The following is a 13,770-nucleotide window of genomic DNA, read 5'->3' as shown; positions in this document are numbered from 1 at the left end:
TTAAAATATCAAGATAAAAATCGGCTACTCACATCGGCTAATCGGCTGTGCCTCGAAACGCGTCAGCCCTCTGCTTCTATGAGATAATGAGGCGGCTTTATGGAACTGATATGCTTGTTTTCTACGTATGTTTGTGAGTAGCCGATTTTTATCTTGATATTTTAAATAAACTCGCTGAGGATAATGCGCTAGGCTGGTGCGCACTTTTCTTTGTTTTATATCTACAGTGTCTGGTCGACCGCCACGGTCGTAAGGGGCAGCAAAGCCTAGCCATATTGGATGCCAAGTAAGTACGAGTTCCGGGATTGAGGCAGCCTGAGGACCGGGTTCTGAGCGCAGGAGTGAGGTGCTGAATAGCGCTCATTTTCTTTTCTGGCTGTCCTTCTTGTCAATACCCCCAGCTAGCCTCATTCCCAATTCAGTTGGTAGCAAGCAGTACAGAGATCCATGAACCCCAAAAGAGGGGCAGGGGCAGCGACTGTCAGAGGACTGTCAGAGGTCCTCTGACAGTCACTGCCCACTCATTCATTCTGGGACGTCCCAAAGCAGTGTAGATATGAGGGGGTGGGAAAAACGCAACGGTCTAAGAGGCAACGCAGCACCCAGGTCAGAGAAAATCTTTTCTGAACCATAAACTGGGCAACAAAAAGGCTCAACAGGAACGAACCCAGGAAAACAAACAAGAAGAAAAACCCCAAAAGGAGGAGACAGGCAAAAAACTACCCTGTCTCCCCTAAGGCATCTGCTCATGCCAATACATCAAGTTTGTAAAACTTAGTAAAGGTATGCACAGACGACCAGGTCGCCGCTTTGCACACCTGATGGCGGTAGGCCCAAGACGCACTAATCGCTCTGGTAGAGTGGGCTGTGACAGGGAAAGGTGGAACCTGATCCCTAATCGAATAGGCCTGCACAATAGTCTGTCTGATCCATTTAGAAATGGTTGCCGCAGACGCAGCTGTACCCTTCCGAGGTCCCTCGGGAAGGACAAAAAGACAATCCGACTTCCGGAAGGATTCAGTAGATGACAGGTAGACCCTGATCGCCCGGACCACATCCAAGGAATGCAAGGCAAACTCCTTAAGATGCCTAGGCTTCGCACACAGTGAAGGCAAGACAATGTCCTCATTGAGGTGGAAGTCAGAAATCACCTTCGGAAGGAAGGACTGATGAGGTCGCAAGACCACTTTATCCCTATGAACAACCAGGTAGGGGGAGCGGCAGGACAGGGCCGCCAACTGCGACACCCTGCGAGCAGATGTGATTGCCACCAGAAAGGCAACTTTCCGTGACAGCACAGGCAGAGGAATCTCCCTAATGTTCTCAAAGGGAGGACGTTGCAAAACGGGCAGAACCAAATTCAGGTCCCAAGGGGGCAAGGGTGCCCTCCTAGGGGGAGCCAGATGACGCACCCCTTTGTATAAAGGTGCGGACCAAGGAATTTGACGCCAAGGGGTGCTGAAACAGAATGGCCAGCGCAGACAACTGGCCCCTTATCGTGGTCAGCGCAAGACGCTGGTCCACACCGGTTTGCAGGAAAGGCAACACCCTCGCCACTGAAAAGGAGCGGGGATGGAACCCCTGCAACTCACACCAGGCGAAATAAGCCTTCCAGGTATGATACCAGAGGAGGCCTTCCTGGCCTTGAGCAAGGTAGGAATGACCACCGACGAGAGACCTCTGTCTCTCAAGACTTGGCTTTCAACAGCCACGCCATCAAAGCCAGCGACTGTAAAGCAGGATGGAAGATCAGCCCTTGAGGAAGATCGTCTTAGCGGAAGCCGCCAGGGAGGCTCGACGACCATTTGCAGGAAGTCCGCGTACCAAGACCGATGCGGCCAGTCTGGGGCCACCAGTATCACCAACCTCGGTTCTGTGACCAACCTGTGGAGGAATCTGGACAACAACTGAATCGGGGGAAAAGCATAAATCAGTCGATGCCAAAGCACCACCAACGCATCCGAGACGTCCGCCAGAGGGTCGCGCGTTCGTGTCACCTTTCCACCTTGTTTTTGAGATGAGACGCAAACTAATCCACATCCGGGGATCCCCACCGCGCACACAGCATCTGAAACACCTCCGGGTGGAGGGACCATTCCCCCTGGTCCAGGGTCTGGCGACTCAGATAGTCCGCCTGCCAGTTCTCCACACCTGGAATATGAACTGCCGAAATCGCCAGGACCCGCATCTCGGCCTAGGACAGAATCTCGGCCACTTCTTTGGCCGCCTGGGCACTCCTGGTGCACCCTTGGTGATTAATGTAAGCCACCGCAGTTCCGTTGTTCGTCTGTACACGCACTGGGCAGCCCTGAAGTCGATCCGACCAAAGGAGCAACAGAGCCTAATTGCCCGTAGTTCCAAGACATTTACCGGTAGGGAGGATTCCCCTTCCGACCAAGTGCCCTGGGCACACAAATTGCCCAGAACTCCACCCCAGCCAGACAGGCTGGCATCCATGGTGACCACAGTCCACAGCAACGGTCGGAAGGACTTGCCTTCCGTCAGAGCCAGAGACTGGAGCCACCACAGGAGATCCGATCTCACTTGGGGGCGTAAAGAAATCCTCCTTACTGAGGACGTCTGTCTCACTTGACCAGAATCTCCGCTTGAAGAGATCTCGTGTGAAACTGTGCAAATGGGATCGCCTCAAAAGCCGACACCATCAAGCCCAGGCCCCGCATGCAGGTCCGAAGCAAGGAAAACTCGCTGTCCCTGAGGGACTGGACCTCGTCCTGCAGGATCCGGAGCTTGTCCTCCGGAAGAAAGACCTTCGCCTGGGCGGAGTCCAGAATCATCCCCAGGTAAGGGAGACGAACAGAAGGGGACAAAGCCGACTTCTGAAAATTGATGGTCCACCCGAAATCCTGGAGCGTCTGAACCGTGATCGACAGATCGCGCAACAGAGTGGCCCTGGAACTTGACCTTAATAGGAGATAGTCCAGGTAACCAAGGATGGCAATCCCCTGTACCCTTAACAAGGCTAGAACAGGAGCCAACACTTCGGTAAAAACCCTTGGAGCCGAAAGGCAACGCCACGAACGGATAATGCTCCTCCGCGATTGCGAAGCGGGAGTACCTCTGATGACCCTCGTAGATAGGGATGTGTAGATACGCATCCTGGAGGTCAATGGAAGCCAAGAAATCCCCTGGACTCAGGAATGCCACCACCAACCGGAGGGACTCCATCCGAAACTTATGAACCAGCACAAAGCGGTTTAGAAACTTCAAGTCCAGAATCGGACGCACCTTGCATTCCTTCCTGGGCACTGTGAACAGATTGGAGTTAAAACCCCGAAACCTGTCCCGCTGTGGAACCGGGATGACCACCCCTTGGGCGAGGAGATCCTGAACCGCCCGGCGGAGATCCCGGAACCGATCGGGAGTTAAATGAAGATTTGAGGGAAAGAATCTGTCTGCGGGGGGCGAGACCGAAATTTGATCTTGTACCCTGAACGAATGAGTTCTTGAACCCACCTGTCCTGAATCTTGGACAGCCAGGGCTCAGGAAAACAACGCAGAAGTCCCCCCACCCCTGAGACGGGTGAGGGCGTTCCTTCAGGACGAGGCAGACTGAGTCGCTGTGCCAGCGTGGCCGGCTTTAAACCCAAGGTTTCTTCTGGCCACTAGGGGCCTTGAAGGACTTCCCTTTGTCCTGTGCCCTGAAGGCACGAAAGGACCCCTGGTTAGGTTTAAAGGTGGGACCCCACTAGGCACGGGAAAATTTTCCCCTAGCCACCTGGGGCAAAAGAGTGCTCTTACCCCAGTGAGCCCTTTGATCAGTTCATGCAGAGAGTCCCCAAAAAGACGACACGCCGCATAAGGGATGTCAGTCACTGTCTTTTTGGAAGACTGGTCGGCCGACCAGCTTTTCAACCAAGTGATGCGGCGGATTGCAACCGCCGACAGTCGTGCGACTAAAGGGGCCTCATCCAAGGCCGCGTCACACAGGTACAGTACGGCCTGGCCCCTTTGATCCACCATCTCCAGCGGAACAGTAGAGGCGGAGTCAGCAATTAGAGTGCGCCTAAGTGTCTTGGCCCACTCTACAACAGCCTGAGATACCATTACCGAAGCGAACACGGGCTTCAGCAAGGAACCCGCAACCAGATAGATGTGGCGGGAAAGTGTCTCCACCCGCCTGTCCGCCGGGTCTTTAAACACCGGGGAATCCTCCACGGGCATTGAAGTGGCTTTATTTAATCTGGACACAGTGTGGTCCACCTAAGGAGCCACAGTCCAGCGAGAGTCCACCGGATCCGCAAAGGGATAACGGTACTGAAACCTCTTGAGCACCACAAACATATGTTTGATACGGCGCCATTGGTCGTTCACTGTTTCATGAAACTCCTCGGGACAAGGAAAAACCTGACCCGATTTTTGGGCATAGGCCGTTTTTTAGAAACCCGGTCAGACATCAGCAAATCCACTTTGGACGCCAGATCTCAAGTGCAGCAGAGAGTCTATGGAAGTGGATTCAGGGGTACCTGAACCACCCACCAGATCTGTGGGGAATTTGCTATCCTGGGACTCCATAATAGCAATGCACAATTTTAGTGACGTTGGCCCTTTAAAAATCGGCGATTCCCGCAGCCCCCACCGCAAACCTACACCGCAAATGGAGCCCTTGTCCCTTGCTACAGGAATCTATAAAAATGAGTGCTAGCAGGAATCCAGGCCAGAGAAACCAGTAAAAAGCCCCCCCCCCCCCAGTGTGTTATACTTGCCCGTGCTGCTGAGGATCTGAAGGGAAGAAGGAGGAAGTGACCTCACGCCCCTAGAGGCAAAGCCAGCCCTGAGCCGCAAGAAAATGGTTGCCAATAGAAGTCTATGGGAGAAAAGCCCTGGGAAAATGGCCGCTGCCCACAAAGGACATCATGCCCACACTAAAGATGGTGCCCATCTGCGCCAAAAGGATGACAGAAAATGGCTGCTGCCCATACTCTGAGGCCGAACAGCCTGCCCACACCCAAAATGGCGGCTGCGCGGATTAGCGCTAATTGCGGCCCCAAAACACCATGCACTGCACTGGCCCCCACAGAGCACCACAAGAACCCTTGGGACATAGGAGACCCCTGCATCCCCCCCCCACCCCACGGCCAAACTGCGACAGCGCCCTCACAGGAACAGGAAGGGAACACACAGGAGCCGCACCTACAGCCATGAGGGGGATATCACAGAACCCTTACCTGAACTGTCATCCCCAGAGGGCCCACATACACATCCCAACAAACATGGTTCAAAGACAGAGGGGTAGTCATGGTACTCACCGGTCCAGCGAACGTGGGCACCGCTCTGCGACAGGAAACCTCCCACCCTGAGTGGGGGTGCCGTCAGCCAAAGAGGACGCTAGCAACACGTGGGCGTACTGCAGTTGAGACATCCCAGCGAAGATAGCAACTTCGCAGGCTCATCCCTGACGCCAGGGACACTGTCGTTTGCGAGGACTGGGCGTACCAATAACCTGCTAATGCTCGATGGCAGGCTGGGAGTCCGTAAGGTTCTATAACAACCAGTGCGAGGCCCAGCTCTGCAAACGCTGTAGTCTTCTAAAGTCCAACTAACTAAGCGAAGGAGAAAATAAAAAGCTATCTTTTGAAAGAAAAAACACTTTAGAGAGAAACATAAAAAGAAAAAAGCTGAGACCGAAGTCTCAGCCAGGGAAACCCAGCCTACTCCTTAGCTAGGCAGCAGAAATCGGAATTGGGAATGAGGCTAACTGGAGGTATTGACCAGAAGGACAGCCCCCTGTAGGGGTGTCTATACAAAGATTTTGTGATTATTTCTAACAAAATCTTCTGCCTAGGTTACTCCTGTGGAGAAGGCCAATACCCAGACGTGCAGAATGAATGAGTGGGCGGCGACTGTCGGAGGACATAAGAGAAAGAGTGGTTTAAAAGAACTGAGTATATTTACGAAATGTTATACCTGAGTAGTTGTTAGGGTCAAATAGAGGTTCAATTCCAGCTTGGAAAAATGGGTAAGGTTTAAAAAAAAAAAAAAAAAAAAACACACTAGGAAATATGGTGAAATAAAAGAAGAATAGAAGGAGTAGGAGGAGAAGAGAACTGGATTAGGATAATAATGGAGAAAAAAGTGTATGGCAAACATTGTTAGAGGGTGGGGTGGGGGGGGTAAAGGAAATTTAGATAATGACTATAAAATAAAATGTGATTATTTTAAATGTATTATGGTGTATGGTTTGTTACCAATGAAAAAACTGAATTTTTGTAAAATCTTACCTGTAAAATTCCTTTCTCTGAGTCCTCCGACAGTCGCCGCCTCTTCATATTCGTCACATATGGGGTATTAGACTTTGCTCCGAAGGAGTAGCTAGGCAACAGAATATGTTAACATTAAAGCTTTTAACATATCCCACCCTCAAGGGGTGGTCCCCTCAGTCAATACCCTCCTACTTCCTGCAACCATATCTCAGTTTTAGTGGAATAGCAGTAGAGTATACAACCAAACCCCAAAAGAGGGGCGGGGGCGGCGACTGTCGGAGGACTCAGAGAAAGGAATTTTACAGGTAAGATTTTACAAAAATTCCGTTTTCTCTTACGTCCTCCGACAGTCGCCGCCTCTTCATATTCGTCACATATGGGGACGTCCCAAAGCAGTGCAAACATGAGGGGTGGGAAACGCATCCGCGCCGAAAAGGCAACGCAGTCTCCTCATCAAAGAAAGGAACCTTACCAAAGGAAGGAACCCAGCTGGGCAACAGGAAAAAACAGGTGCTCAACAGGAACAACAACCCAGGAAAAGACAAATAACCAGGGGATAAAAAACTTATCCCAACAGCCAGAGGTCCCCACAAGGGACCCTAGTGAATCGCCGCACTAAGAACCTTGCGGCCAAAGGAAGCATCCGCAGATGCCTGAACATCTACTTTGTAGAATTTTGTGAAAGTGTGCACGGTCGACCAAGTCGCCGCCTTACACACCTGGGCTACAGAAGCCCCATGACGACAGGCCCAAGACGTACTCAGAGATCTAGTAGAGTGCGCCTTCACAGGCACAGGGGGAACCTTCCCCTGCAAAGCATAGGCCTGTTCAATGGTCTGCCTGATCCATTTTGCGATGGTAGAGGCCGACGCCGCCATGCCCTTCCGAGGACCCTCTGGAAGAACAAACAAGGAATCCGTCTTTCGAAAAGACTCAGTCGATTTAAGGTAAACCCTTACCGCCCGAACAACATCCAGAGAATGTAATCTCACCTCCTTTGGATGTTTAGGCTTCGCGCACAGCGAAGGCAAGACAATATCCTCATTAAGATGGAATTCCGAAACTCGTTTCGGAAGAAAAGAAGGATTAGGTCGCAAGACCACCTTATCCAAATGAACAACCAGATACGGAGACTTGCAGGACAAAGCTGCCAGCTCCGACACTCTGCGAGCCGAAGTGATCGCCACCAAAAAGGCGACCTTTTTGGACAACATGGACAACGAGATCTCCCTGATCTGTTCAAAAGGAGCACGTTGCAACACAGACAGAACGAGATTCAAGTCCCAAGGGGGCAAAGGATCCCTCCTAGGAGGAACCAGATGCCGCACTCCCTGAACAAAAGTGCCAACCAAGGAGTTGGAAGCCACGGGACGTTGAAACAGAACGGCCAGCGCAGACACCTGACCCTTTATCGTAGCCAGCGCCAAACGCTGATCGACACCCGTTTGAAGGAAGGACAGCACTCGGGAAACCGAGTACGTGCGGGGTGAAAACCCCCTGGACTCACACCAGGCAAAATAGGCCTTCCAAGTACGGTAATAAACCTTCCCCGAGGAAGACTTCCTCGCGTTGATCAAAGTATGAACGACCTCTGGGGAGAGACCCTTCTCCTTCAGGACCTCGGTCTCAACAGCCAGGCCGTCAAAGCCAGCGACTGTAAAGCAGGATGGTATATCGGTCCTTGAGACAGGAGATCGTCTCGAAGAGGCAGACGCCACGGGGCGTCGACCGCCAGATTCACGAGGTCTGTGTACCAGGACCGGCGAGGCCAGTCCGGTGCCACAAGAATCACCGTGCTGCGTTCCGAGTGTAACCTGCGAAGGAACCTGGACAGCAACTGAATCGGTGGAAACGCGTACATCAGCCTGTACTGATGCCACGGGGCCACTAACGCGTCCGACGCGCCTGCCCGAGGGTCGAGCGTCCTTGCCACGTACCTTCTCACCTTGTTGTTGAGACGGGACGCGAATAGGTCCACATCTGGAAGACCCCACTTCGCGCACAACATCTGGAAGACAGCCGGGTGGAGAGACCATTCCCCCTGATCCAGGGTCTGGCGACTCAGATAGTCCGCCTGCCAGTTCTCCACCCCCGGAATGTGAACCGCCGTTATCGCCGGGACATGAGTCTCGGCCCAAGACAGGATGTCGGCCACTTCTCGAGCCGCTCGGGCACTCCTGGTGCCCCCTTGGTGGTTGATGTAGGCCACCACCGTGGCATTGTCCGTCTGCACCCGAACCGGGCAGCCCTGCAGCCGGTCCGTCCAGCGATGTAGACAGAGACTTATCGCACGCAATTCCAGAATGTTGATCGGAAGGGAAGACTCCCCCTCCGACCAAGTTCCCTGGGCGGACAGAACGCTCAGAACACCACCCCAGCCCGACAGGTTGGCATCCGTGGTGATCACCGTCCACGAGATAGGACGAAACGACTTGCCCCCAGACACCATCGGGGACTGGAGCCACCACAGAAGGTCTCTTCTGGTGCGATGACTCAACGAGATTTGAAGATCCAGAGATTGAGGTCGCCCGTCCCACATGGACAGGATCTCCGTTTGGAGACCCTGCGTGTGAAACTGGGCGAAGGGAATCGCCTCGAAGGCCGAGACCATCAATCCCAGACATCTCATGCACGTCCGCAGAGATGAGTGCGGAACGTCCCTGAGGGACCTGACTTCCTCCTGAAGAGTTCTGAGTTTGTCTTCCGGCAGGAAGACCTTCGCCTGCACCGAGTCCAGAATCATTCCCAGGTAGGGAAGACGAACCGACGGACTCAGCGTCGACTTTGGAAAATTTACCGTCCAACCAAACTCCTGCAGAGTTTGCATCGTGACAGACAGGTCCTTCTCCAGACCCTGGCTGGTCGCAGACCGAACCAGAATGTCGTCCAGATACCCCAGGACAGAAATGCCCTGGGCCCTCAATAATGCCAGAACCGGAGCAAGCACCTTGGTGAAGACCCGCGGAGCCGAGGCGAGACCAAAAGGCAACGCCACGAACTGGTAGTGATCCTCCGCAATGGCAAATCGAAGGTACCTCTGGTGACCCTCGAAAATGGGGATGTGAAGATACGCATCCTTCAAATCGATGGAGGCCATGAATTCCCCCGGAACCAGGGCAGCCACCACCGACCGCAGGGATTCCATGCGGAACTTGCGAACCCGCACAGAGCGGTTCAGAGCCTTCAAGTCCAGAATTGGACGAACCTTGCCCTCCTTTCTGGGCACGGTGAACAGATTGGAATAAAACCCCCGAAATCTGTCCCGATGAGGCACTGGAACTACCACTCCCTGAGCCCTCAGGTCCCGCAAACGCTCTGGAGACAGTTGAAGATTTGAGGGAAAAAATCTGCTCTCCGGCCGAGAGAGAAACTCGATCTTGTAACCAGATCGAACGATCTCCTGAACCCATCTGTCCCGCACGCGGGCCAACCAGGGCTGAAGAAAACCGAGCAAGCGTCCCCCCACCCCAAAACTGGGTGAGGGCGCCCCTTCAGGCCTGCACTGTTATGGGCTGCGGATCCGGATTGACCGGACTTCTGTTTTCCAGACCAGGGCTTCTTCTGAGAGCCTTGACCTTTGAACGGTTTGCCCTTGTAGTGTGACCGAAAAGCACGAAAGGACCCCTGAGGGGGCCGAAAATTAGCATGCTTCTTCCCAGAAGCCCCCTTAGCCTTGGGGAAATGGGGCAAGAGAGTGCTCTTACCGCCGGTGATCCCCTTAATCAACACATCCAAGGACTCCCCAAAAAGGCGAGACCCATCATAAGGCAGATTGGCTAAGGTCTTACGTGAAGACTGGTCCACCGACCAACATTTCAACCAAACCAGGCGGCGAGACAACACCGCCACGCTGTGCACACGTGCAGCCAACGGGACTAGGTCCAAGTCCGCATCACACAGATACATGACACCCTGGTGGATTTGATCCACCATATCCAGGGTCGCCGGCGAGGCCGAATCGGCCACTAGGACGCGCCTAAGCATCTGCGTCCAACTTGCGACCGCCTGGGCCGCCATGAGAGAGGCAAACAGAACCTTAAGCATAGAACCTGTAACAGAATAAGTATGACGGGCAAGAGACTCCAATCTCCTATCCGTGGCATCACGGAACACAGGGGAATCCTCTGCAGGAATCGCAGTGGATTTGTTTAAAACCGCAATTGCGTGATCCACTGGGGGTGGCACACACCACCTTTCATCAGTGGAAGGCGAGAAAGGATAACGCAGCTTGAACCTACTTGGTACAGCAAAAGGTTTGCGCAGATTGCGCCATTGTTCCTTAACAGCGCGCTGAAAATCATCATTGCAGGGAAAAACCTGCGGCGCCCTGCGTTTTCTCTGCGTCCCATAAGCCGCCAAGGCAGCGGGGGGACACACTTCATCCTGCAAACGCAGCGTTTGCTTCCATAAAACAATCAATTCATCCATGATTGCAAGCTCTTCAGGCGAGCCAGGGGGAGAATTATCAACCCCTTCAACTTCAGCCTCCACCTCGGACCCCACTAGATCCAGGGAGGAGCGGACCCCGATAAGGAGGCCCCCGCCATAACAACCCCATCACCTTCACCCTCAGAATCAGAGGAAAGAGCAACTCTGGGTCTTTTAGTAGATTGAGCAGCCACCAGCATCTGCACCTGAGCAGCAAGGCCAGCCACAATAGTGGCTAAATCCCCCCCTGGGGGGGAAACAGCGGTCCCCTGGCTTTCCACCAAGGCGGTAGGAAATTTGCCCTCCTGAGAATCCATTGCCCCTATAACAAATGCCGGATAATAAAGGGTTAACTGCCCCTTTAACACGCGCGGCGAGCACAGCCCACCGCACCACACACAAGCACAATGAGACCCCCACAGGGACAATAAAACTGACACAGGCAATGGATAGGAAGGATATAACCTGAGGAGACCCTCGCCGCTGCTGCCTCGATCGGTGTTCCTGGAGAAGAGGAAGTGATGCTGCCAGGGCGCTCTATGAAAGCCTATGGGAGGCTACAAGAAAATGGCCGCCATGCATGTAGAACATGCGGCCGGAGCGAGTGTAGGCAAAATGGCGCCGTTTGGCGCCGAAACCGCCGCTCCACAGTACAGTAATGCACACATGTCTGTATATAAAAAAAAAACATGTCAGATCGCCGCAGCGATCGCTGTATAATGCCCAAACATGCCACAAAACATGCCCCACAGCACACAGCTTCTCACACTGACAAGGCTGACACAGTGTCACACAGCTCCCCCCCCCCCTTGCAGCCCACAGCATGCAGCCGAGAGATAGGGAGACAAACAGTGTGAATAGAGGCAGGTTACACAGTCCCAGACTGACACCCCCCCAGACAGACAGGTCCCCACATAAATACACTTACCTCACAGTGGCGTGGGGGACCCGCACAGGCGAACAAGCCGCTGCAGGAGGCAGGGAGAGTCGCATACAAGACGCACAGAATGGGGGTTAAGAAACCGCACAGCGTCCAGTGAGGTAGCCACCTCACCAATCATCCCTGCACCGAACAGGGATGGGTCGTTCACTGTGCCAGGAGCGTTACCTGGCTGAATGCTCGACGGCAGGCTGGGAAGCCACTGACCCACGACCTGCGACCAGGGGGATCAGCCCGAGACCCAGCCCGCATGATCCTCTTCATCCGAAGAACTAACTAAAGCTGACAAAAAGAACAGCTAAGTAAAGGTAGAGAGAAAACTCAAACAAAAAATCAAAAAAGAAGAAAGAGTCTGGGGCACAAAGCCCCAGCACAGAGAGAGCCAGCCACTCCTGACAAGCTAGACATTAAAACTGAGATATGGTTGCAGGAAGTAGGAGGGTATTGACTGAGGGGACCACCCCTTGAGGGTGGGATATGTTAAAAGCTTTAATGTTAACATATTCTGTTGCCTAGCTACTCCTTCGGAGCAAAGTCTAATACCCCATATGTGACGAATATGAAGAGGCGGCGACTGTCGGAGGACGTAAGAGAAAAAATTGTTTTTTCTAAAAAAGATACAGTACACCCCTCACATCTTTGTAAATATTTTATTATATCTTTTCATGTGACAACACTGCAGAAATCACACTGCGCTGCAATGTAAAGTAGTGAGTGTACAGCTTGTATAACAGTGTAAATTTGCTGTCCACCCAAAATAACATACAGCCACTATAGTCTAAACCGCTGGCAACAAAAGTGAGTACCCCACTAAGTGAAAGTGTCCAAATTGGGCCCAATTAGCCATTTTCCCTCCCCGTTGTAATGTGACTTGTTAGTGTTTCAAGATCTCAGGTGTGAATGGGGAGCAGGTGTGTTAAATTTGGCGTTATCGCTCTCACCCTCATACTGGTCACTGGAAGTTCAACATGGCACCTCATGGCAAAGAACTGAGGATCTGAAAACATTTTTTGCTCTACATAAAGATGGCCTAAGCTATAAGAAGATTGCCAAGACCAAGAAAATAAGCTGCAGCACGGTGGCCAAGACCATACAGCGGTTTAACAGGACAGATTCCACTCAGAACAGGCCTCGCGCCATGGTCGACCAAAGAAGTTGATTGCATGTGCTCAGCGTCATATCCAGAGGTTGCCTTTGGGAAATAGACGTATGAGTGCTGCCAGCATTGCTGCAGAGGTTGAAGGGGTGGAGTGGGGGTCAGTCTGTCAGTGCTCAGACCTTACGCCGTACACTGCATCAAATTGATGTGCATGGCTGTCGTCCCAGAAGGAAGCATCCTCTCAAGATGATGCACAAGAAAGCCTGCAAACAGTGTTTGCTGAAGTTAAGCAAACTAAGGACATGGACTACTGGAACCATGTCCTGTGGTCTGATGAGACTAAGATAAAAACTTATTTGGCTCAGATGGTGTCAAGCGTGTATGGCGGCAACCGGATGAGAAGTACAAAGACAAGTTTGTCTTGCCTACAGTCAAACATGGTGGTGGGAGTGTCATGGTCTGGGGCTGCATGAGTGCTCCTGGCACTAGGAAACTACAGTTCATTGAGGGAACCATGAATGCCAACATGTACTGTGATGTACTGAAGCAGAGCATGATCCTCTTCCTTCGAAACTGGGCCGCAGGGCAGTATCCACACCTCCAACACAACCACTGCCTTGCTAACGAAACTGAGGGTAAAGGTGATGGACTGGCCAAGTATGTCTCCAGACCTAAACCCTATTGAGCATCCTCAAACGGAAGGTGGAGGAGCACAAGGTCTCTAATATCCACGAGCCATGTGACGTATTCATGGAGGAGTGGAAGAGGACTCCATTGGCAACTTGTGAAGCTCTGGTGAACTCTATGCCCAAGATGGTTCAGGCAGTGTTGAGAGAGAGAAAGAGAGAGACACAGAGAGAGAGAGAGACAGAGAGAGAGAGAGAGAGACAGAGAGAGAGAGAGACAGAGAGAGAGAGAGACAGAGAGAGAGAGAGAGACAGAGAGAGAGAGAGAGACAGAGAGAGAGAGAGAGACAGAGAGAGAGAGAGAGACAGAGAGAGAGAGAGAGACAGAGAGAGAGAGAGACAGAGAGAGAGAGAGAGAGAGAGACAGAGAGAGAGAGAGACAGAGAGAGAGAGAGA

The 13,770-nt window shown here is 52.6% G+C and overlaps 1 protein-coding gene across 1 annotated transcript in view; it reads right to left on the bottom strand.

Moving 5' to 3' along the window:
- NOC3L (NOC3 like DNA replication regulator) overlaps window positions 1–13,770 on the bottom strand; it is a gene marked incomplete at its 3' end in the record, with an annotated part of 176,208 nt that overhangs the window by 139,888 nt on the left and 22,550 nt on the right.

The sequence above is a fragment of the Pelophylax lessonae genome, assembly GCF_965119305.1.
Source record: "Pelophylax lessonae genome assembly, chromosome: 9".
NCBI classification, from domain to species: Eukaryota; Metazoa; Chordata; class Amphibia; order Anura; family Ranidae; genus Pelophylax; species Pelophylax lessonae.
This window is presented reverse-complemented; position numbering and strand designations above follow the sequence as displayed.